The sequence below is a fragment of the Mustela lutreola genome, chromosome 5 (genome assembly GCF_030435805.1).
Source record: "Mustela lutreola isolate mMusLut2 chromosome 5, mMusLut2.pri, whole genome shotgun sequence".
NCBI classification, from domain to species: Eukaryota; Metazoa; Chordata; class Mammalia; order Carnivora; family Mustelidae; genus Mustela; species Mustela lutreola.
The window spans coordinates 88,933,876-88,958,524 of NC_081294.1; the positions used below are offsets into that span (position 1 = coordinate 88,933,876).

The following is a 24,649-nucleotide window of genomic DNA, read 5'->3' on the forward strand; positions in this document are numbered from 1 at the left end:
GTCTTCTGGTGAAATCCTGACTCTAAGGGTTTAAAATGCAGGCACAGAAATGAGCTCAGCCAGGGCTGCATGAGAGGCCCCAGGCATCCAAATGTGAATGAGTGTTTTGAAAATCTAGCAGACTTAATGGATTAGTCTAGAGTCCCACCACTTGGGAGGTCCAAATTCAGGGCCTTAGATCTGGGAGGAAGATGCTACAGTTGTGCTGGTGAAGGAAGAGGAGGAAGAAGAGCCAGGGTCGGTCTTTCAAAGACACATTTTCTGGGTGGGAGAACAGCAAAGAAAATGATCCTGCCTATCAAGTTCTGCCACAGAGTCATGGCAAACTAAGTAGGACAACGGAAGAAAAGGCTTTGGCATGAACTTGCTTATTCTGGCTGATTGGCTTACAGGCCTCTAGATTCTTCTCAGAAGATCCAGACAACTAGACATGATTATTTATTTTTGCAGGAGATTCCAGCAGTATGGGCAGGCTGGGCTTCTTCTGGTCTGCCCCTCTCAAGAGTTTTTCCTTCACATCACATGCTTCAGTTTGGAAATTTATACTCTGTACTATGATTATCTGATTAATATATATCTCTCTTCCCCTGGCTCCCAGATTAGAGGGACTCAGGACAGGGATAATGCTGCTTTCAGTCATCTTTGTATCTCAAGATCCCTGCTTAGGTCTGGAACCTGGAGACTCTCAAAAAACTTTTAGAATAGAGAGCCCAGAAATGGATCCTCAACTCTATGGTCAACTAATCTTCAACAAAGCAGGTAAGAATGTCCAATGGGAAAAAAGTTTCTTCAACAAATGGTGTTGGGAAAATTGGACAGCCACATGCAGAAGAACAAAACTGGACCACTTCCTTATACCACATACAAAAATAGACTCAAAATGGATAAAGGACTTAAATGTGAGACAGGAATCCATCAAAATCCTTGAGGAGAACACAGGCAGCAACCTCTTCGACCTCAACTGCAGCAGCTTCTTCCTAGACACATCACCAAAGGCAAGGGAAGCAAGGACAAAAATGAACTATTGGGACTTCATCAAGATAAAAAAACTTTTGCACAGGAAAGGAAACAGTCAAAACCAAAAAACAGTTGACAGATGAGAGAAGATATTTGCAAATGACATGTCAGATGAAGGGATAGTATCCAAAATCTATAAAGAACTTATCAAACTCAACACCCAAAGAACAAATAATATAATCAAGACATAAGAAGAAGACATAAACAGACATTTCTGCAAGGAAGACATCCAGATGGCCAACAGGCACATGAAAAGTGCTCCATATCACTTGACATCAGGGAAATACAAATCAAAACCACAGTGAGATATCACCTTACACAGCCAGAATGGCTAAAATTAACAAGTCAGGAAATGACAGGTGTTGGCGAGGATGCAGAGAAAGGGGAACCCTCCTACACTGTTGGTGGGAATGCAAGCTGGTGCAGCCACTCTGGAAAACAGCACGGAGTTCCCTCAGAAAGTTGAAAATAGAGCTACCCTACGACCCAGCAATTGCACTGCTGGTATTTATCCTAAAGATACAAATGTAGTGATCCAAAGGGGCACGTGCACCCGAATGTTTATAGCATCAATGTCCGCAATAGCCAAACTATGGAAAGAGCCTAGATGTCAGATGAATGGATAAAGAAGATGTGGTATATATAGATATACAATGGACTATTATGCAACCATCAAAAAAATGAAATCTTGCCATTTACAATGACATGGATGGAATTAAAGGGTATTATGCTAAGCACAATAAGTAAATCAGAGAAAGACAACTATCATATGATCTCACTGATATGAGGAATTTGAGAAAAAAATGAAATGAGATGAAACCAGAAAGGAAGACAAACCATAAGAGTCTCTTAATCTCAGGAACAAACTGAGTATTGCTAGAGCAGAGAGGAGGTGGGAGGGGTGGGGTGGCTGGGGGATGGACACTAGGGAGTGTATGTGCTATGGTGAGTGTTGTGAATTGCGGAAGACTGATGATTGACAGACCTGTACCCTTGAAACAAATAATACATTATATGTTAATAAAAAAAATTACTTGTTCAGAGAATATTGTCTAAAATGTTAAATATACCAGTTCTGGAGATCTAACCCCAAAGTAAGCAATTCATGGGCTCAACAGTAACAACGGCTTATTTCATATGTGTGTAGAATAAAAAATTGTTTAATTTACTTACAAATATGTAGTTTCTATTTACCTGCAACTGCCAATGAGACATTGCAAACAAGGTAACTGGTGTCAGGAAAAGTAGGAAACAAATCCATCTATAGGTGATCTGAAGTCAAGTCAGAGTTAGAAAAGCTATGGCAAGCCGTATGAAGGTGGGGACCATGAACACACAGAGAACATGAAGAACTGAATAAGTGGGTCCAGAAAAAGGAAACATCAGATAGGCATACAAACAAATAAGTAGCAAAGTCTCAAGAAAGATACTGTCCTACCAGCAAAAGAGATTGTAACTCTCTAGAACTGTAATTCCTCCAAACTGATTCCTCTAAACTGTTAGACCCTAATCCTTGTAAGAATGACATTTATTGCCACCCAGTTATTTCTGATAACTAAGCCAATCTGATGGGAAAGCTACTATATGCTAATGTGGGACCTTTGTGAAGTACTGTGTCAAGACACCCACTTTTTGCCAATAGCCTGGGAATCTGGAGTTCTTTCTCGGAACTCTTAAGAGTGGTTCCAGGAAAAGTTACCTCATAGGCTTGATTCAAGGAAATGAAACTCTTCTGTCTTTTACTGGCTGTTTGAAAATATGGTCACTCAAGCAAGATATAACTTTTTTCCGAAGTACATCATGGTGTACCCCTCACATTTATTACAACTATACAAAGGAATTCTACTCATCTTAGATCTCATAGTCCTTGAGTTGGTTTCTGCTGGCTGCTTGGTGCTCACTTCCTGGTAGAGATCATAGCAAGATGCATTTTCTTTTTCCAGTCTCTAGAGACCATCTGGAGCTCAACAGAAACCTAACTTGGGACATCTCTGGCAGCAATGAAATTCCCTTCCATAATCACTTTAGGATCACGAATGGCACTCCTTGCATATGAGAGCAGAGTGGCCCAAGCTCTTCTTGAATATATGCTTGCTCTGTCTTGAGCATCAAACCACACCCCACTCCTATCTCACACATAGATGTTGGGAAGGCAGCTGTGAAGAATGACAGAGGGGCAGAGTCTCAGGCTGGGAGATTCTGCCAGGAGAAACAAGGAGGTATCATGAGAGGAGAAGGGGATGGGTTTTGGGAGCTCGGAATTAACAGGGTATGGAGGGTAAGGAAACCAATATTAGATAAGATACAGGAGAACATAGAGAAATAAGGGAAGGAGGCAGAGGAGAGAGTAGGAAAAAACAAGGCAGAGAATATAATGAAAGAAGTGCAGGAGACTGCAGGGGAGGACATGAAAATAGAATATAGAAGAAACAAAAGTGAACAGCCATGAAATGAGATCGATGCAACAGAGGGTTGTGTTATTGGTGTGCTCACAGACCCGCAGCTGGCTTACCTTCACCTTCACTGACCATGAGTAAGGCTACTCTTAAATGCCATTCAGAATAAACTGAAAGGAGTTTTATCTTCTTCATATAAACATGCCCTTTTGGAGGACCATGGGACTTACATGAAATATTGGTTAGTACTGGCACTGCTTCTCACATTTTCCTCATTCTGACACAGAGGTATGACAATATGGACATATCCAACCTTTCTTTTTTTCAAGTTATTCCCTTCTGTCAAAGGGCTTAAGAGGAAGTTTGATTCTACTTTCCTTCTTGAGTCAGAGACACAGTTTACAACACTGGCTTCTACTGCCCTATGTTTGTCTTCAGATTCTACTTAGTAGCCATTTAAGACATTCCAAGAAGAGAAGTGTAAGGACCTCCTGACTCCAGGACTATGGGACACACAAGTTGATCATGATGGTGTTCTAGCACCATACCCTGCACCGTGAAGGCACAAGAAAAGAACTGACATATTATGGGGCAGGCTGTTTGGGAATAAAGAGACATAAAGTAATTTTTAGAATAATTTTACTAGAGGGACACCTGGGTGGCTCAGTTGGTTAAACGTCTGAATCTTGATTTCAGCTCAGGTCATGATCTCACAGTCATGAGATGGAGCCCTCCGCATGCTTGGTGGAGAGTCTGCTTGAGATTCTCTCCCTTTCCCATGGCCCCTCCCGCCCCCCAAATAAATAAATAAAGCTTTAAAATTTTTCATTAGAGTTATGCCGGAGATAGGTATACAGGCTATGGTAACACAGAGAAGGTCCTGACCCTGCCTGGGGAAGAAGACAGTGCTTGGATTCAGGTGTCACCTTACCCAAAGAATGAGGTGAAGTGAGTCAGACAATTAAGAGAGGAAAGTGAGTTCTAGATGGAGAGAAGAGAACAAGCAAATGTAGAGAGCTTTGACACATGACATCTATGGGTGGAAGAAATTTGTTGCTGGAAGAGTCAGGTGGGTCCTATGTACCACTGCTGAAGAGATGAGATTTTATCTGGTGGCTGATGGGAGGTCCAGAAGGGTTTTAAGCAGGGCAATGCCATTTTCAGACTAATTTTTCAACAATATCAATTTGGTTGCACTGCAGAAGACACAGCCAAAGTGAGTACACCAAAGAGAGACTATTTAAGAAAGTGGTTCTCAAAATTTTTGATACATTGTAAGATATACATTTTCATGGTAAAATGGCTATGAATGTTGGTGTGTATGTGTGTATTAACAATATCATAAAATGATATTTATTCTTGATACTATAGATGCTGCTTTATATTCTATTGCTATCTATTTAATTCTCTCTAAGCAATATCTATTCTATTTTTTTTTTATAAAATGCTAAATACAACTGACAGTTTCAACATACTATTTCAGGGACTACTACAGTAATCTGGGGATAGCTGAGGAGTACCTGAACTGGAGAAGGATCAGCGGGGTGCAGAGGAGAGCACAGATTTGACAAGTATTTATCTATCTATTTATTTATTTATTTTTACGATTTTTATTTATTTATTTGACAGAGATCACAAGTAGGCAGAGAGGCAGGTGGGGGGAGGGGGAAGCAGGCTCCCCGCTGAGCAGAGAGCCAGATGTGGGGCTCAAACCCAGGACCTGGAGATCATGACCTGAGCCGAAGGCAGAGGTTTAACCCACTGAGCCACCCAGGTGCCAAATGACAAATATTTAGAAAGTAAAATAAAATAATAATTATTTATTTGATGGAGAGGTGTATGATGTCCAAGTTTCCAGTTTGGCTAAAAGTGCTTTTAATTGAGACAGGAAGAACAGATTTGAAAAGAACTATAAATTCGGTTTTGAAACATGTTGTATTTATTTATTTATTTGTCTTAAAGACTTATTTATTTGAGAGAGAGAAAGAGCACGAGCAAGAAGAGGAGCAGAGGAAGAGGGAGAGAATCTCAGGCAGACGACTCACTGAGCACCAAGCTCAACACAGGGCTCAATCCCAGGACTCTGAGACCATGACCTGAGCCAAAATCAAGATGCTTCACTAGACTGAGCCACCCAGGCGCCCCAAAATGCTGTATGTAAGCAGTGGAATGTCATCAGGCACTGGGCTTTTGCCTGAATCTGAAATCAGAGAGGAATCCTGAGCAGAGACAGAGTTTGGGGAGTCACCAGAGTTTGGGAAGTAAAGCTACAGAGGTACATGAAAGCATCTAGAAAGTGCACGGAATGAGAAAAGCAATCAGCCAGAATTTGAATACTCCTGTTTGAGGAGGGGAGGAAGACAGATGATGAAAAAGAGAAAGTGTGAGAAAGAGTATTTGGAGCAGCAAAAAGAGAGTAAAATCATTTGGGAGAGAATGGTTCCTAGTAAATCTGTGTTGAATAAAGGCTTACTGAGTAAGTGAATAAGGAGAGGGTTTCAGAGGAAGGTCTCTCAGCTCAAGGCAGAGAAGGCAAAAAGGAGCTCGTTGGACACCATGGTAAAGGCAGTGGGAGCAGAGGCCTGTGAGTAAGTCTGCCTGCTGCAGCTTGGGTGGTGCCTGGGAGGTGAGGAGGGGGAGCAGCTTGGCCAAGAAGAGAAAAAAGAATAAGTTAAGGGATCAACAGGGGGTCTGTCACTGGCCTTTGCTATTGGTTTTTTGTTGTTGTTTTTAAGATTTTATTTATTTATTTGACAGAGAGAGAGGGAGGCAGAGAGAGAAGGCGGGAAGCAGGCTCCCTCTTGAGCAGAGAGCCCGATGTGGGGCTCGATCCCAGGACCCTGAGATCATGACCTGAGCCGAAGGCAGAGGCTTTAACCCACTGAGCCACCCAGACGCCCCGTATTGTGTTGTTTTTAAGACTAAGACATGTGAATAGGGAAAGAGGCAGAAGCAAAGGAGAGATTACAAATGTGAGAAAAAAAAAGAAAGGAAAAAGCCAGAGCCAGGTCCTGGAAGGATTGAGAAAAGAGCGCCAAGGGCAAAGATGTAGAAACTGACTTACGAAGGGAAGGGGGAAAGGGAAGGGTCACATCACCTGCTGAGGCCAGAAGGGAGAGAAGGATGGGTATGGGTGTCAATGAGAGGACACAGACCCGGGGAAATTCATATCCTCACAGTGAGTTTCTCATTAGGCACAAGTAAAGCCACTTGCTGCAAGGGGGTCCAGAGCAGCTGCAGGGTCAGGAAGGTTGACAAAGGGAAGGAAGTTCAGAATAAGCACTAAGGGAAGTGAGAGAGGGCACAGAGCAAAAATAAGGTGTCAGGTGGTACTGAGGGTCCAGCAGAGGGGAGAACCTTGACTTTATTCGAATTTCAGCTTCAAGTCATGTGGGATTTTTTTCCCGCCAAGTTTAGATAAGGAAACAGAACAGGCAGATCCTGAAACTGACAGTGCTGGGTCTTTCCTGGGAGGTGTAAGGAGATCAGGATGGCACGGAATTTGAGAGAGAGCCTGGACAGGCAAGAAGGAGGGGAAAGGAGACTAAAATCCCCTAATTAGGGGATTGCCAGGTGACATATTCTATTTCCCAGCGTCCTTTGCACCTAGATGTGGTAGGTGTCTAAGTGAGCCAAAGAAGATATAAATAGAAGCATTATGTGGGGTTTCTGGGAATTCTCTTCCAAAGGGAGGGCATGTACTATTCTTCCTCTCTTCCTCTGTCCTACTGCTGGCAATTAGATGTGATGGCTAGAGCTCTCTCGATGTTATCTTGGATCACTGAGGCAAAGCCTATATGGCGGAGAAATTATTGGAAAAAAAAAAAAATCAAGGTCCCTAAAGACATTGGAGCAGCCACACCAGCCCTGGACTGCCCACTTGTATGTCTCTTTTACAGGAAAGAGAAATAAACTTCTATCTTGATTAAAGCATTACTTTTCAGGTCTCTTTCATTCCAGCTGAACCAAAGTCCAGCTACATCAATGTGCACACACAGTGACGGGACCACTTGGAAGGCTGCCTTGAAAGAGAATGTGAACTCTCTACCACCTAACGCCAAGCAGAAAATTTTACAATAAGCAAAGAAGCTTTGGTCTTTCTAGGAGATTACAGACTGCTCTTGATTTGAAAAGAGAAAAAACAAAAGCTAAAACTTGGATTTCTTCAGGAAATTTTTAAAAAATAAAAGGAAGCCTCAGGGACATTATTGCCTTTTTTCCTGTGATGGCAAGCAGTCGTCTCTGCACTTTTTGTAAAGAAATGTACTAAAATTAATGACCACATTAACACCCAGCATGACACATTTCCACTGTCTTACACATTTTTTTTTCCTTCCCTGAAGGGTCGGAATTCCCATCGGTAGGCATAAAATGGTCTAAGCCCAAGCCTAGTAAATCACTTGCATTGGCTTGTTTTTAAAGTGACTAAGCAGCTGGAGTTTTCAAGGTCAGAGGAATCATCTGCCAGGGTCACATGTGTTTCACATGTCAAGTAACGTATATGGGTTCCACTCCATCCAGGATTGTACAGAAAAAGACATTTGCAAACAAGTGATCCAAAGCCATGTTTCCAAACAGCTGCTATGGTTATGCGGATAAGAGTTACTATGTAAACTGTGTAAGTTGAGGACTATGTTTCCAGTCACTCCAAAAGAATAGTCATTACAATCCATAATGTCGAAACTGAGAGGGCCTGTTTCTGATTATGAAGACACACAATAAATACTCCATCAGGATAAAAAGTGAAAGTATATGATTGCTGTTATTATCATAATGATCTTGTTCATGTGCAAGTGGGAAGAATGTGTACTGGGTATAAAAATAACACAAACACAGAAGTAAGATGAAACCTGGTGGACTTCAGGTAATGAGCCTTGGCTAATACTTATCTCTCCACTTCATGCTGCAGGCAACACAGACTAGAACCTACAGACATGACTCCTGGGTGCTAATAACTTCCTTAACAAGCTGGACTAATTGGTATTACAGAGCCAGACTCATGGCACAGGGAGGGATGACCTGAGGATTTAAGGAATTTAGGAATAGAAAAAACTTTTTTTTTTTTTTAAACTTCACATTTTAACTCATAGCATATTTAGAGATGTCTGGCTTCAACAAAGAGAAGGACAAGGGTATTGATTTTTGTGAACAGCTCTTCCAGTGGGTTGTCCTAACTCAAAAGGGATAATTGGCTTTGAAGAGTAGCTCTTATATTGAGTTTTTATTGAGTTCTCATAATGTTCTTGGTATGTGCTCTTCAAAGCCCACAATCAGCCTCTTCATCTTGTTTATATTTACCAGTCCTAACGATCTCTCATGTGTAAGACGTGCTGAATGAAGATTGCCTTCTGACCAGTTAACCGTTAACCCCTCTCTGCAGGTTTTGAGGTTGGCTTCTGTATTTTGTAAGCAAAATAACAGGCACCTCCCAGTCAGCAGAGTGGCACAGACAGGCATAGACAAATACCCACTCTAGCTAAGTATGGGCGCCATTTAAGCTGACTCTCAGCTCTGAGTCACTTATACAATCAAGTCCCTGAACATGTTTCTGTCCCTAATATTTTGTTGCTCTAGGCAACCATCAAGTCCACACGAAGACTTCTGCCAACTGGAGAGGATGACTAGCCAGGGAAGCCAGAATTTTCTTTTAACTCTTTGTTGAAAATTCAAAATAGTAAATGGTGGGTATCCTGGATATTCTCTACAGGATCTACATTGGGAAAAGTGGAATTCAGACACTGAGTTAGTGTATCTTTTATTCGCTTCTTAGGGAAATATAATTATATAGAAAATATAATTATAGAAAGGTAATTCATCAGAAGTATGCATTTTTAAAAAAGAAAAAAGAAAACAGCTGGTTGGATATTTAAATATCATCTAATCTAATATCCTCATTTTATAGATGGAAAACCAGTGCTCGCTTTGGCAGCACATATACTATATAGATGGAAAACCAGCTTAAATTACTGACTCAAGGTTCAACAGGGAGATAGAGTGACAGAGGAGTGATTATAGCTCTGGTCCCCAGACCCCAGGGTTATTGCTCTTTCTATAACTTTCACAAGTTCAGGGCCCCATGTAGGATGAAGGAAAGTTAATAAATCACAAGTGAGGAGCACCTGGGTGGCTCAGTTGGTTATGCATCCACCTCTTGATTTTGGTGCAGGTCATGATCTTGGGGTTGTAGGATTGAGTCTTGCATTGGGCTCTGTGTTCAGTGGGGCACCTCCTCGAGATTCTCTCTCTCTCCTCCCTACCACCTGCGTTCTTTCACTCTCAAAAAATAAATAAATCACAAGTGATTATCTTTCTTTTGTAATAGCAAATGTTTCTGTAAAGGGCTAATTCACTGAGGTGCTGGAAGCAATCCTAACTCTGCCACTAGGTAGTGATCATTCATTAACACACCCATTACAAAAGTCTGGCCAGGAGGGACATTTAACTATTCTAACATTTGAAAAGCACTCAAGGTGTATCATTGCTTATCTGAATGTGATCTTTGCTTCCTGAATTCTTAATACACTTGTTGTCTGTGACACAATCCTGGAGAGTATCTAAAATTCTTGGTGTCTTTTTCATATGAACAATTATATCTTGCTAATTTCTTGGAAGTAGGACTGCATCTTATTCATTCCCATTTCCCTGAAACCCAGAGTACAGAATTAAACATGTTTTTGTTGATTGCTTGATGATAAGTCAATATTAATTTTATTAGCTCTTATAGTTTAATAATAATCTATTTACCCAGAAATTAATTGTCCACGTACTGCTACAGTTCAGTACCAGGCGCAAAGAGCCCCAGAACAGTCAACAAATGCATTTAAAAGCTTATTTGTTAAAAAGCAGAATCAGGTGGCTGATTCTGATGGCTACCAGAGGGAACAGGGTTGAGGGGATGGGTGAAATGTGTGAAGAGTGGGAGGCACAGGCTTCCAGTTATGGAATGAACAAGTCACAGGGATGAAAGGCACAGTATAGGGAATATAGTCAACGGTATTGTAATAGCGTTGTATGGCGGATGGATGGGAGCTACACTCGTGGTGAGCGTAGCATAACATACAGAGAAGCTGAATCACTATGTGAGTCAACTAATGTGAAACTAATATAACACTGTGTTTAAACTATAGTAAAATTGAAGAAACAAACAAACAAAAAAACCCCTTATTTGTTATATGCATTAAATATTCTAAAGCTCTACCTTAGAGATGGACTGGTCCCAACCCCGCTTTTATTTTGAGTTCATTTGTTCTCATTCAGACTCAGTGCAATGGCTAGGACTCTGGTTTGCCAAGGTGAAAGAAGCAGCAGATCAGAAGAGGCCACTGATGCCAGGTTCACTAAGAACGTTAAGAGGTAATCATTGAGTGCAGGAAATGAGAAGTTAAAATGCAGCAACATTTGGGTCTCCTAAATGTTGGGGGGAAAGTCCATAGATCATTAGCTCTAAAATGCCTTTGTGAATGTTAAGGAAGCATAGAAGAATAGATGTATATAGTCATGACCAGAGCCACTAAAAATAATTTCCTTACATTCAGTGCATGCCTTTAAGAGGTTATGAATGAGCATAATACCTTTCAAAGATTTTCATTCTAAATGATTAAGATTATGAATTTGGTTTCCTAGAATATTTGTCATATGTCATATAGATCATTTTCTTCTAAATGAAATGTAAGTAATCCACGCACTGAGATAAACCAGCCTTAAATTCCAAATTGGAATTCAAGTATCAAACTATATTAATCCAATACATAATCCTATATATGTTACATATAATAGCAAGGATCATAATAATTCATACACTGTCAGAGCCATTCTACATCCACTCAAAATCATGACTACCAGTTACTAAACCCCACACATCTGTTCTTTTATCATTTACAACAATCTCCTGCTCCATATTTCTGCAATCTAGCTATCTTGTTAGGAGAGGGACTTTATTTGACCTTATTCTTAGACATCGCTATTGTGCTCTAACTGGTCTCTGAAACTTTTATATCTTCTTCTTTCATTCTTTGGAATTTTAAAAATATTCCTAGGAGATTCTAATGAACCTACAAGTCTGTGAACCACTATCCTAAATGCCTAGCGCAACATTCATGTGACTCTTAATTACACCCTAAAATGAAACCAACTCCTTTAGCGGCAGACATCATACGTCAGTGATTTCTGAGCTTAGCTACCCTTTAAGTGTGGCTCCCTCCATTTCCAATTCCCCCTTCTGTTTACTTAACAACTATTTGATAATTCTTAGGTGCCACTTCTTCCAGAAGACCTTCCGTATCTTACGTTAGATCTCTAGCAGAGAAGTACTAACGTTTTCTCTGCTTCTCTTTTTAGAGGTGCCATTTGACACTCAGGCTCAAAGAGACAAAGATGGTGGGGTGGGAGTGGTTCTCTTCGTTTTACTTTTTCTTTGTAGGGAAACACCTAAGGGGATCTGTCACACTTACGAATCCACCCTTCTTTGAAGGTTTGATGTGAAAGCAGATTGCTACACTTTGCACAAAGGCATTTTAAATGTGCAGGTGTGACTGTCCAAATGAACAATAATACTTTGAACTATTATAGAACCTTTCATCAAACGATATCAAAACAATTCAGCTTATAAAGCCTTAGGAAGCTGGTAGGCAAAATTTTCTATTGATATATAAATGGGGACTTACTGCATTAGCTATGTGGGTGATTTATTTCAAGTCCCAAACAATGGGACGTTCGTTCATTTAGGCAGAGGAAACGATTTTCTGTGGGTGACTTCTCCAAGTTGTGACATTTAATTTCAAAAACGTTTAAGAAAAAAAAAAACCTTTTTAAAAAAATTTTTGTTGAGTTTTAATTGCCAGTTCATAGGCATTTATGTTGAGAACTTAATAATCCTTTTTTTCTTTAAAAAAATATGGAATGCTTACAAATTTGCATGTCATTCTCAGGCAGGGGCCATGCTAATCTTCTCTGTATCATTCCAATTTTAGGATATGTACTGCCGAAATGAGCGTAGAACCTAATAATTATTTTCCCCTCTTTAAAAAAATTTTTTAAATTTTTTATTAATATATAATATATTATTAGCCCCAGGGGTACTTATTTTTCCCTCTTAATTCGACCAAGCATTAGCTTCTTTTTTGGATAATCCAAAGATGCTCATTGAACATACTAAAATGGACTTCACCTGTGGTGAGGGAGAACAATACTTACTAATGGTTTTTAAATGAAGAAAAGTGTGGTACAAATCAGTTTGGGTCTTATTATTATTTAAATGTGTAGCTGAGTACTAAGTCTCTCCACGAACACAAATCTAATCTTTTTCTGTCTTCCTCCTTCTGGCTTCTTTCACTGTTTTTCCTCACATACAATCCTGTGAGCTCCAGACTGGGAAGAGCGGTACTTTCCCATTTTCCCATATTTTAAATATGCTGTAAAGTAAACATGAGCAAAATGTGTCTGAGGAATGTTTTATCAGACTATGGTTTTTATTTTGTTTTGTCCCAGCATATTAGTTTTTCTTTTTTTTAATTTTTGCCCCATTTCAATGGTTTCTTTGATGTCTTGTTTTGACCAGCTGCTAAGCTTTTTTGTGGCTGTCCATTTACATCACTTTAAAAAATGGTACATAAATGAAATTTGAAGAAAATGAACAGTACTTTCACATTGTTTCAAAATCAAACATGTTCCTAAGGCATCTGATTTATGGCAGATGGAGAACAAAACCTTCCAGAGGGAGGGCTGTTAAATGAGTCTTAATTGCTTGCACATGAAAATATAGTGACTAAGATTGTGTGCACAATTAGGAATTTAAACATGTAGAAAAGAACTGGCCATGGAAACATTTTTGCAGGCATAGCTAGTTTGTATGAACACAGACAAAAGAAGACAAGTTAGTAAAGGAAAATAATTTCAAGAGAAATTTGGTTATTTACTTCCTTTTTCTTTATGTCAATCTTCTAATTGTAAAGATGATTCATTTACCTCTGAAACTCACTGTACACTCAAGAAAAAAAAGTTTTGTTCAAGAATTAGAATTTCTTTTTTAGTCCCACTCTGTGCCAGATACTAGGCTTGGTGCTTATTCATTTCATTTAATCCTAACAATAATTCTCTGAGATAGGTTGGTTATTGATCCACATTGTACAGATGACAAGTAAGTTGCTTAAATTGAAATGGCTAACAAGTGGCATAGGCAGGCTTTTCTCTATTGACGGAATAAATCCAGAGCCACACGCTGGCCCTTCTCCCTGCCCCAGCTCTACCGTGCCAAGCTCTTCCCCCAGAAAAAGATACATACCTTTCCAAAAAAAGTAACCCTAAAGGTCTTCTACTTTCAGTATCCAGTCAAAATGCCTTCCTAGTGTTGAGTATATGGCATGGTGAGGTTGGGTTTTGGGCCAAAGTTAGTCAGGTCTGGAGTCAGGGCTTAGGACAGAAGATGGCAGGTTTAGACACAGAGGCCAGAGTGGGTTGGCTTCAGAAGCGCTGTCAGAGTTTGGGGGTCACATGGAAGCATCCAGTCAAGAGATTCATGCCTTAGTGGCTGTGTAGGAAGTACCTGTGAGGGCAGTGAGGTTCTATCTGACTGGTTCTGTCACAATGTGTGGTCCTCAGTGTAGCTCCCCATGGCCTGGTGCTGTGCTCTCCTCCTCACCATAACACTGACATTCCCGATGAGTGCTCTGTGTAGTGCTCTACAGTGAGCTTCCATTTGTCTTCAGAGATTTAAGTCCATTTCATGCCTCTGATGGACTGAAATGCCTTTTCTAGTATAATTCAAGTTCTCCAGATTTTTTTTTTTTTTTCTCCTTGGAAACCTTTACTTTCCTGGGATGGGGTATAGGCCATTTCTAAGAGGGACTCTGATGAATGTCACTGTGTGATTATCCATAATTAAAGTTCAAACAATGACCTTCAAATAAACTCGGAAACCCAATTCATCCATGTACTGGGGCTCTACTTACATGTTCTTCTTAGAAAGTTGAAAGGCTTAATAATAAACCCTCTCTATTATTCTGTATCCCTTAAAGTAAACTTAACTAGGTGCTGACTTATTAGACCACAGTCCATTCAGATTACTATTAAAGATTATAGCAATGCAAATTATTCCTCACTTTCATTCCTGGTAAGCAAAACAGGAGCCACAGATTATGTGACCCTATGCAGAACTAAGCACAAAGGAAGTATCAATCAATGTGTGTCAATCAAATGATCAGGCAGTCAAATTACTTTTCTCAGGGATACGTTAAAGAACACATTTCTAGAAACTTAATATCATAAAGAGCAGCTTGCTGAGAAATATAGCAAAGTAAAGTGTGTTGGGCCAACTTTCTTATCTATAATCAATAATAATTTTTGAAATACCAATATTCATTTCCCCTTTTTAATGGTACCTTACTTCACTTCAAAAAATTATTTGGTGTCTCCACTGATAATTTTAATAGCAGCATAGCCCATAATGACCAAGTGCTTCCTATGTGCAATGCATTGTGCTGGGGTTTTTATAAATATCATCTCAAATTTCATGAGCTCCTTATGAGATAATTACTATTACTATGCCCACTTCAAAAACGAGGCACTTGAGGCTCTGAAGGGTTAAATGAAGTGTTTGAGGAGAAACATCTGTAAGCAGCATAGCTGAGATATAAATCCACATAATCTGGCCACATAATTTATGCTCTTAGTACTACAGTATAATACATAGTCTAGAAGAACAGCCAGATGCCTTGTTCTCCTGTAGCCAAGACCAGAGGCCCAAACTCGACCAATGAGACCCTCTCCTGGCATTTTACATGCCACAGATGAACAAAGAAACTAAAAACAGTTGCAGGAGGCTCACTGCGTTGCTCCTGCCATGAGAATTTCCCTCTATTTGTGCCTCTCTAGCACTCTCAAGATGAATTGTTTCCTTTAACCCTGATCCACCATCCTGCCCACTAATATCCAGGAATTGGAAATTATTCCAATATTTTATTTTACTTAAGTAGACTGAATTTCATTTTACTAGTCTTTATTTTATGTAAGTTAGCAGAGTTGGTTTTTACCCTGCAACCAAAGGATCACTGCTGATACACCATCACCTGAGGGGAGGGAGAAGCCAGCCTAGGAGAGAATTGTATGAATCCTCAAAAAGGAGGATACTGAAGCATGGTTAAGTTCCCAGTGATAATGTGATAGACTCAGAAATACTGTGTGCCAAAATGTCATGGTGATTTTCTCTGCTGCCCTTTCTGTTGAAATGATGAGGGCTTGGTTCCCTCTCTAAGCCAGTGGGCTGGGACACGCCAGCCTCTCCTTTGTCTCCAGGACTTTGAGCAGTTTCCAGTGAATGGAGCAGGCTTGGGAAGATCTTTAGAAAGACAGACTGCAAGGTATGACTGAAGAGGCAAGAACACTTCTAAAGATCATTGCTTTCCCGTCACAAAAGGACAAGATTTCAGATGAAACTAACTCTTTCAAAGTATCCCCTGGAAAAACCTATCTATATGCTTATTCTGTATGTTGCCATCACTCTACAGTTCAAGGACACTGTCTTGGGAATGTCTCCCTTTGGAGTCCATGCTGTATTTCTTTCAAATGCCTCAAAAATGTCTTATCCCTTGGAATGGATTCATTTCTAGAATTATCCTGGTCCAGGATATTCTGACATGCTATTTACTGACTAGTGTTGGTAGTCATGTTTGAAATAATATTTCTGATCAAAAGTGAAGCATGACAGTAAACCAATCAGGTGGCCTTTTCCTAATACAGTCTATGAAATGAATTATATGTAAAACCACTTTTTCTCTCTCTATTTTTAAAGATTTTATCAATTTATTTGCGAGAAAGAGAGAAACACAAACAGAGGGAGCAGCAGACAGAGGGAGAGGGAGAAGCAGGCTCCCTGCTGAGCGGGGAGCCCGGAAGCGAGACTCCTTCCCAGGACACTGGAATCAGGACCCAAGCTGAATACAGATGCTTAATCAACTGAGCCACCCACGTGCCTTTCTAAAACCATTTCCAAATGCTCTCAGCAGGGGCAGTTGGGCTAAAAATGGTACAGCTTACAAAGATAACTACTTTGAGGATCAACGTGAATAGGGTAATAGTGTCTATGGATAGTCATAGTGCTTTTCAATACGTAAGGCGTTTTCTGCCTACCTTTTCAGTCGAAGCTAACATTCATTATTGCCAGACACTGTGCCAAATTTTCTACACATTACCTTTTGTAATCCTTAAAATCAGAAAGGTATTATTATAGTTATTCACCACACTTTAACAGAAAAGACTCAGAGTATAGAGTAAGTTGTCTAAGATCACAAAGTGAGTGAGCAGGAGAGCCAGCCATGAAACCCCAACCTCTCGCTTTCTCTCCTCCAGGTTCTGACTTGTATATCAAATGAGCAAACAAAACTTACAAGAGTTTGGAATTTTTTCCAAAATAAAAACCGGCTGGAAGAGAAAACCTAGGTCTATTTCTAGGTGAACAATTCTAGTTAAAGAGCCTAGGCACATAGTCACGGACATGAGGCATCTCAGAATCCCACGTCTGCCCCTCACCTTCCAACTCTCAGTTCCAGGGCCTTTTTTTGTTCCCTTCCCTACTGACGTGGGCAACATTTCTTCTTTTACTGCTCTGTCTTCTACTTTCTCGTGCTGCAAAGTCTTCCCGAAGTTCATGCACTGGGTCCCCAGACCCTTTCTAGTCTGAGCTAAATAACAACATAGACAGATTCCTGGTTCTCTAGAGAAAAGACCTCTCATCCTGACTCATTTCTTCCTCCCTTGTTTAGCTACTGACTCATTTATAAGCCCTCTGTTTTCTTTTAACTGAATGCTCTTCATCAATCAACAGTGCACATTTTATCTTTTTCAGTTCTGAGAACCTCTAGGAGGGTGATTCTAAAGCTCAGTGGACGTATTTTATGCCTGACTGGGTCCTCAGAGCCTACACAGTCTTTCACATCTCAGAAACAGAGAGGGAAAGAGCAAAGCCAGGAGGGCACACAGAAATGAGGTTCTCTACGTGGACAGCTCAGTGTGCAGCATGCAAATATCGGACATAGCAGAAAGAAGGAAGAATAAGCACCCATTTCTATTACTGGGCGTGAAAATACAGAGAACTACATGTACTTCCAGAGTGCCCACCGTGCTGGGTAAGAACCACACAAAAAGGAGAGATAATACACTAAAAAGCACTGGATATTTAATTATTAAAATATCTAGAGGAAGCGCATCTGGGGGAGGAGGGGGTTAAGGAATTTCATGGCTAGAAAAAGAAGCCAAGAAAATGATAATGGGTATGAAGAGCCTACACTGAATCTAAAAGAAAGAGAGCACGAATCTTATCACTCTGTAGAAACTGCTGTTTCAGGGGTTAATAGTGAGTGGTCCTAGAAGCAAGGGGAGTGCCGACTTCCAAGCACTGTCTTACTCCCAACATTCTATTTAAAATTTTTTAGAGATTTGTTTATCTTAGGAAGACAGAGAGTGGGAGAGGCATAGGGCGAGGGAGAGAGAACCCCAAGCAGACCCCATGCCCAGTGCATGGAGCCCAGTGTGGGGTTCAATCCCAGGACCCTGAGATACTAACCTGAGCTGAAGCCAATAATCAGATGCTTCATTCAACTTTGCCACCCAGGCGCTCCTGCCCCCAAACTTCTGGCATGCTCCATCTGAGGCACTTCTCCCACAGCCCATGCAGCATTTTCCCTATGAAAATTTCTGCCCTGGGTACTCTCACCAAAATAGGAACTTCAGAGGAGTCAGGAAGAGGACTGTGGGAATTAAGGAATTATCGAGGAATTCTATATCCCCGGCAGGAATCCTTCCCTTAGCTTATGTCACTTTCTTCAGGTTTCCCAAAGGTTTCTCTGTATCCATAGACCTTAGCCATCCTCTTGCCCTACTCTCCACTCATACCCATTCAGTAAAAGGATCATATAAATTCATTTTCTGCTCTCCCTTAAAAAATAAAAAAAGAAGAAGAAGAAAAGAAATTCCCAGGGAATAACTCTCCTAGGGAAGAGGCAAATGTGGGTTTTTTTGTGCACATGTCAATAAATCTTAAGAAGAGAAACCTTAAGGACATGCTTTGAGTCAGCTATAACCTATACTTTGTCATTTGTAGCTGTTTATTGGATTCTCATAAGATTTAAAGGATATTATGCATGTAAAGTCTTTAGTACATATTAAATGTCAGAAAATGTTACCTTTTATTAATATTAGTAGTCATGATATATCCAATGGATTTTTAAAAAACATTTTCTGAGATGGTGAAAGAAGGCTGCTAGAAGTGAGCTCCCCATTGATTCATGGACTCAAACAATTCAGTGTTTAACCAGTAAAATTTGGGAAGTTAGACTCAAAGGAATTTTCATTACTTTGCCCCACCACAGTAATGCGTTTCTGAGTAGGCCTAAAATATTCTCTAAGGCATACATGGGTGGAAAGCACTTTGTGGGTAAAGGGAGCAACTTAAGAATGCAGCTTTTGTTCTTTCTTTAGTTGTTTTTTTTTTTTAAAGGAAACTTGGTACTGTGTCTAAGAAGACAAAAAGGATACAGTTACTAAACATAACATTTCCCAAACCTGCTCCCACCCGCATACACAAACATGGACTTGATCCTTCCTTTTCTTCTAGAAGAGCAAGCTGAACTATTAAAATCTTGTATACATTTCGAGAGATAACAGCGATGACAGCCCAGTGATGACGACCATGATGACGTGGTTTGCACTGATAATAATATCACCTTGTCTTTCCTTCCTAATCACACAGCACTTCACACATAGTATCTTATTTATCCTAGACTGCATTGTTATATGGGGGTGTGGGTGTCACTAACTCTCTTTCCAGAAAGACAGTGATTTTACAGCAAATTATGAGCAACCCCATGGCAACGTTATACGTGGGCACTCTCACCTGCATCAATCAGTATTCCATTATGACCCCAAATTTGGCTGGTTCAATGGTCTACCTGGGAGCACTCATTAATAATAAAGGTCGTGAACCTTATCCCAAAGACTGTTGTGGACTGTCTGGAAATTCGTGCTTTGATGTTTGTTTTCCACCATCCACTGGTGATGTGGTCAGGTGGCTTTGGGAAATACTGTCCTTTTCAAACTTAGGGCAGTGAGGAAGGGATAATGGCTACAGGGAACTTGGGTGACATTCAGATCCTATCTTTGGTGGTAGTTTTGCTAATCACTGGCAAGATAATGGGACAGTCTTGCCACAGGTGTCACAAGCTCAATATCAACAGACACAGTACTGTCCTATTCAGGGATATTGTTATTTGAAAATACAGTTAATTCTTCACTGTGGCTCCCTAATACTGAAATATCATTACGCAGCTTCTCATTGGTACCTTTTCCAGGTGGGGAGAGGCAAACAGTCAACTGAGACCTGAGAAATACTTGCATGTTTGTCACTAGCTTCTGTGTAAAGCTATCTGCCTTTGCTTCTTACTAGTCAACAGCTAAGAAATGTCTTAATCTGTTATATGTGATTAAAATGTGTTAAATGTGTGCTTAATGCCCATTTAGCACTTTATCATGTTTTCTTTAATGTAGAAGTATTTTTACATGACTAAACTTTTCTAATAAATCACTTAAAACCCTTTTTATTATAGGATTTTTTTATACCTAAATAGAATTCCTATATTATTTAGCATCTGGGATTGTTTTCCATCTTTGATGGATATATACATGTGCTGTGATGAACATCTATATATATGATTAAACTTTCCTGTCTTTTCTCATCACTCCTCAAGTTATTCAACTGCCAATTCTTCTCCAGTTGGTCTCTGGAAAGAGCTGTGGCTCCATCCCCTCATCTTCACTGGCCACAGCAACAATCTGAGTTCAGAGCTGCATTATCTTTAGCATGTACTTGACGAATGACAGCCTCCTATTAGTAAGGTGCTGTCTCTGTTCTCTGTTTTTCCATGTTTCCATTTCATTTCATTTCTTTCTTTTTTTTCTTTTCTTTCTGTCTTTTTTTTTTTTTTTTTTTTTGGTGGGGGGTGAGGGAAAGGGTAGAGGGAGAGGAAGAGGAAGAGAATTTTGAGCAGGTTCTGCATGGGGTGGATATGGGGCCTGATCTCACAATCCTGAGATCAAGACTGGAGCCAAAATCAAGAATCGGATGCTTAATGAACTGGGCCATCCAGGAGTCCCTTTTCCAGTCTGTTCTCTTTACTGCTCCCAACATTGTCATTCTAAGATACATACTTGCTTCTCTGCACAGACATGATTGATGATTTTTGCTTGTCCTATAGAATAAAGTCCACCATGAACACTGGCTTCTAATAATCTTCATACTACTGCCCTAATCTTCTCCTGCAGCCTCCAATTTGGTTGGTCCATACACTTTTGACTCTTTGTCCTTTATTGTCTGCAGTCTCCTGATCTGACAGGCATTCCATGTTTCCACGCCTTACTTCTGCTGGTCCCCTGGGCTCAAGTGACTGTCCCCTAACTATAGGCATAACTCTATGTTCTTCAAAGCTCAGCAGGAAGCCTTCCATAGCAGTACATGTATAGTACATGTATTTGAAGTTGCTTCAGTCATGGCCCTTCACTTGCACATAGTTATTCGTGATTTCTTCTCCCCTTGACTGTGAATTCCTTGATGCCAGCAGTCACATTTTACTCATCTCTTGATCTCCAACCCCTACCTTATTGCAGGCCATATAGAAGGCGCACAGAAAATATTTGTCCACCACTGGCTAATAGTAATAATTAAAAAATTACAGCATTTACAGTACCTACCACTTGTTGAATACATTCTGGGAATCAATCACTGACTTAGGATTTACTGATGAGAAAATAAATGCTTAGAGAACTTCTGTCAATTGACCACAATTATGCAGCTAATTTGAGTAAAGCTAGAGTTTCGACCTATATGGTTTGACTCATAATGTCTTTATTGTACTAACTAAATGAATATGTAATCTCATTTAACTATGCCATTTAAAGTTATAACAAAATACTCAGAGCAGATATTCAGGCAATAGAGATTCAATTAATTATTTTTCCCATGATTATGCATTTGTTTTCACTGTTTAAAAAACCAAGTATGATGTCAATTAATTCCTGGTTGAAAAGTCACTGTGTCAGACATTTTTCTGTGTATGTATGTATGTATGCATGTATGTGTGTATATATATATATATTCTATTAATGTATATAAGGCTAAAGAAAGGCAAAGTAAGTTAGCTTATAAGAAAGAAAGCAGGGGTGCCTGGGTGGCTCCGTGGGTTAAAGCCTCTGCCTTCACCTCAGGTCATGATCCCAGGGCCTGGGATCGAGCCCCGAGTCGGGCTCTCTGCTCAGTAGGGAGCCTGCTTCCCTTTCTCTCTCTCTCTGCCTGCCTCTCTGCCAACTTGTGATTTCTGTCTATCAAATAAGTAAATAAAATCTTTTTAAAAAAAAGAAAGAAAGCAGACTTTTACACCTTTAAAATATTGTAACAGTCATAGTCGTATTTCATGCATTTAAGCAAATATTTTAGTTTGATGCTTTTTGCAGTAAAGTCTTTTAATTTTTGAAAAGTAAACTTCTTTGACTTAAAATGAATTATTTATTTATTTTAAAAGGACTTTATTTATTTATTTGTGTGAGAGAGAGAGAGTGTGTGTGAGCAGGAGTAGGAGCAGAGGGAGAGGGACAAGCAGACTCTGCACCAAGTACAGAGAGCCTGACATAGGGCTCAATCTCACAACCCCAAGATCATGACCTGAACTGAAATCAAGAGTCAAATGCTTAACTGACTGAGCCCCCCAGGCACCCCTGACTTAAAAAGAACTTAAGCACTCAGTAGTCATTAGATATAATAAATGTAAAAGTAAAATAAGCAAAAAACTTCCTAAATGGTCAATATACAAACACTCACATACCACAATCTTCATCAATTTTTCATTCAAGCTACTAAACCACATGTACTCAGCATTTTTCAATCACATTCCTAAAAAAGCGAACTGAGCTCTCATTTTCGGCTATTATTAGAGTCTTGTTACAATCTGCTTTTATTAAAAAAAAAAGTGGGGGGAAAGGAACTACATGATGAAGCAGTGGCTGATACTTGATGAGGACTTCTATGGACCAGCTCCATCCTCCTGTTCCTCCAAGCACACTGCCCTATCACACATTTTAGCTCAATGTCTCCTTGAGCCTTGCTCCCCTATACCTCTTTTGCTTTCTTCTTCAGATCTTGCTTTCAATTATTATCTGTTACAGTACATAGATTTCTTTTTGTATTATAAATGCTACTGTTTCTCTCTCTCTCTCTTTCTCACACACACACACACACACACACACACACACACACACACAAACAGACTTAAAAGGACCTAAGTACTTGGTATCATTATTATTACCATAAAATAGTTTCTTGGTTTCTTTTCTTTAATAAGCTCAGAACATTAAGTGATTGGTCCAGATAATAGCGCAATAATTGTTCCAGTTAAATATCTTTGTTACTTTCCCCGGGTTGTTGGGACTTTAGCAACAGTTTTGTGCTTTAGAAGAACAATAAATGTACAAGGATAAGTTTCTTCTCATTGTGTTTTGACTGGTTAGTACTATTTGGATAATTTACTTTTTAAATCCTCTACTTACCAACTGTCTAAATTTTATCCAGAACACACTCATTTTTTTTTCAGGAGCTGTGAATATTCAAGATGAGAAAATATGAAGTGGAGTGGAGACTTTCACCAAAAAGTTTTTGGACTAAAACCCATTCTGTTTTATGCTTGTCACTGTGTCAACCTTAGAGGTAAAAGGAGAGCAAATATATTTATTGCTTGGAGAGAAAAGCTTATATTTTCTAAAATCTCAAGTCTTTTACCTTAGACCACCCAAGCTTTACTTACCTAATGGCCTATAAGTTATAGTCAGTAAAGATAATCAAAACAGCTATAAATATAAAAACCTCTCCAGTGAGAAGATGGAACATGATATTTTCTAATTTTCAAGTTTATATACAAGAAATACAATACTCTCTCTATCGCTCAGAATAATATCATCATCACAATAATATCCTTTAATTCTTCTTTTACTTTTCCCAGATATACACTTCTGTGTTGGGTCTGAAGGCTACCCTACTAAGATGGATAATTTTACAGGGGTGAAAGAAGGCCCCTGCCCTCAGTAATATTCATTCTTGGATCTATGTCTAAGTATCATTTGCTCTTACAAGTTCACAGTTTTCTCATCTTTATTTAAGAGAGAGAGAATGAGTGGGAGGGGCAGAGGGAGAGGGAGAGAGAACCTGCAGCAGACTCCATGCTGAGCACAGAGCCCACTGTAGGGCTGGATCTCATGACCCTGAGCTCATGACCTGAGCCAAAATCAAGAGTCAGATGCATAACCAATTGAGCCACCCAGGCACCCCTCAGTTTTCTTATCTTTACAACAGAGCAGCTTAAATAAAATTTCCCTGAGTAACATTCACATTTGAAAATCCTTAACTTGAAAATGATTAAATAAAACAATTGAAAATATGGAAATTAGAAACATAGTAAAAATTGATATTGTACAGACATGACAAGGTTTTAAGAGATGACTTTTCCTGAGTTAACACTGTTTGAAAACGAAATGTTCAAAAGGACTAATTATGTCCAAAGAGACATGGCTGTACTCCTGACCCAATACAGAATAGCATGATCTGGTGATGGCTTGGGGATCCCTGACACTTTGCTGCCCCCTCATGTTTCAACATACTCTTGAGTTCTATTCTTTATTGCCCCTCAAGGATCTATGCAGGTGAGTCTTCCTCTAAGTAATAGAAGGATTCCTAAAAATGTTCTGTTGTTACTATTTAAAAACAATATAAATGAAATGTTCCAGAGAAGCTGACACGGCATCACTGTCTTCCTCCTCTATGCTCTGTTTTCAAATTAGCTTTAAGAACAACATCAAAAATGCCAAGCATGGATCAGTGTTGTAGGAAGACGCACTTGGTGAGTTACTTATAACCTGCTGACTTCTGGTGTTTGTCTAACTTATCTCCCTGAGTTTCTTCCACAGCACTGAGAGCTAGCTAATCACAGCCCCATTCTTCAAATGAGGGAGATAAGCTTTGCACTCCAGCTCCAGATGCTACACACCCTGTTTCTGTTACATCATAATAAAGAACAAAACAGCTATTTAGTGTTAAGACTATTTTATAAATGTACATCTGGAAACTTTCTTTGAAAAAAAAAATGGTGAGATCATTTTAGAACTATGTATTTACCTATTAGGTATGGAAAAAAACCTGCCAAGTGATTTAA

The 24,649-nt window shown here is 39.7% G+C and overlaps 1 protein-coding gene and 1 non-coding gene across 6 annotated transcripts in view; both read right to left on the bottom strand.

Moving 5' to 3' along the window:
• The window catches only part of PDE4D (phosphodiesterase 4D), a 785,924-nt gene that overhangs the window by 194,858 nt on the left and 566,417 nt on the right, over positions 1–24,649 (bottom strand). The gene's annotated exons all lie outside the window — the stretch shown is intronic.
• LOC131832816 (U6 spliceosomal RNA) lies at positions 12,300–12,411 on the bottom strand. The gene has a single exon (XR_009354179.1). It is a non-coding gene; the product is annotated as a U6 spliceosomal RNA (small nuclear RNA).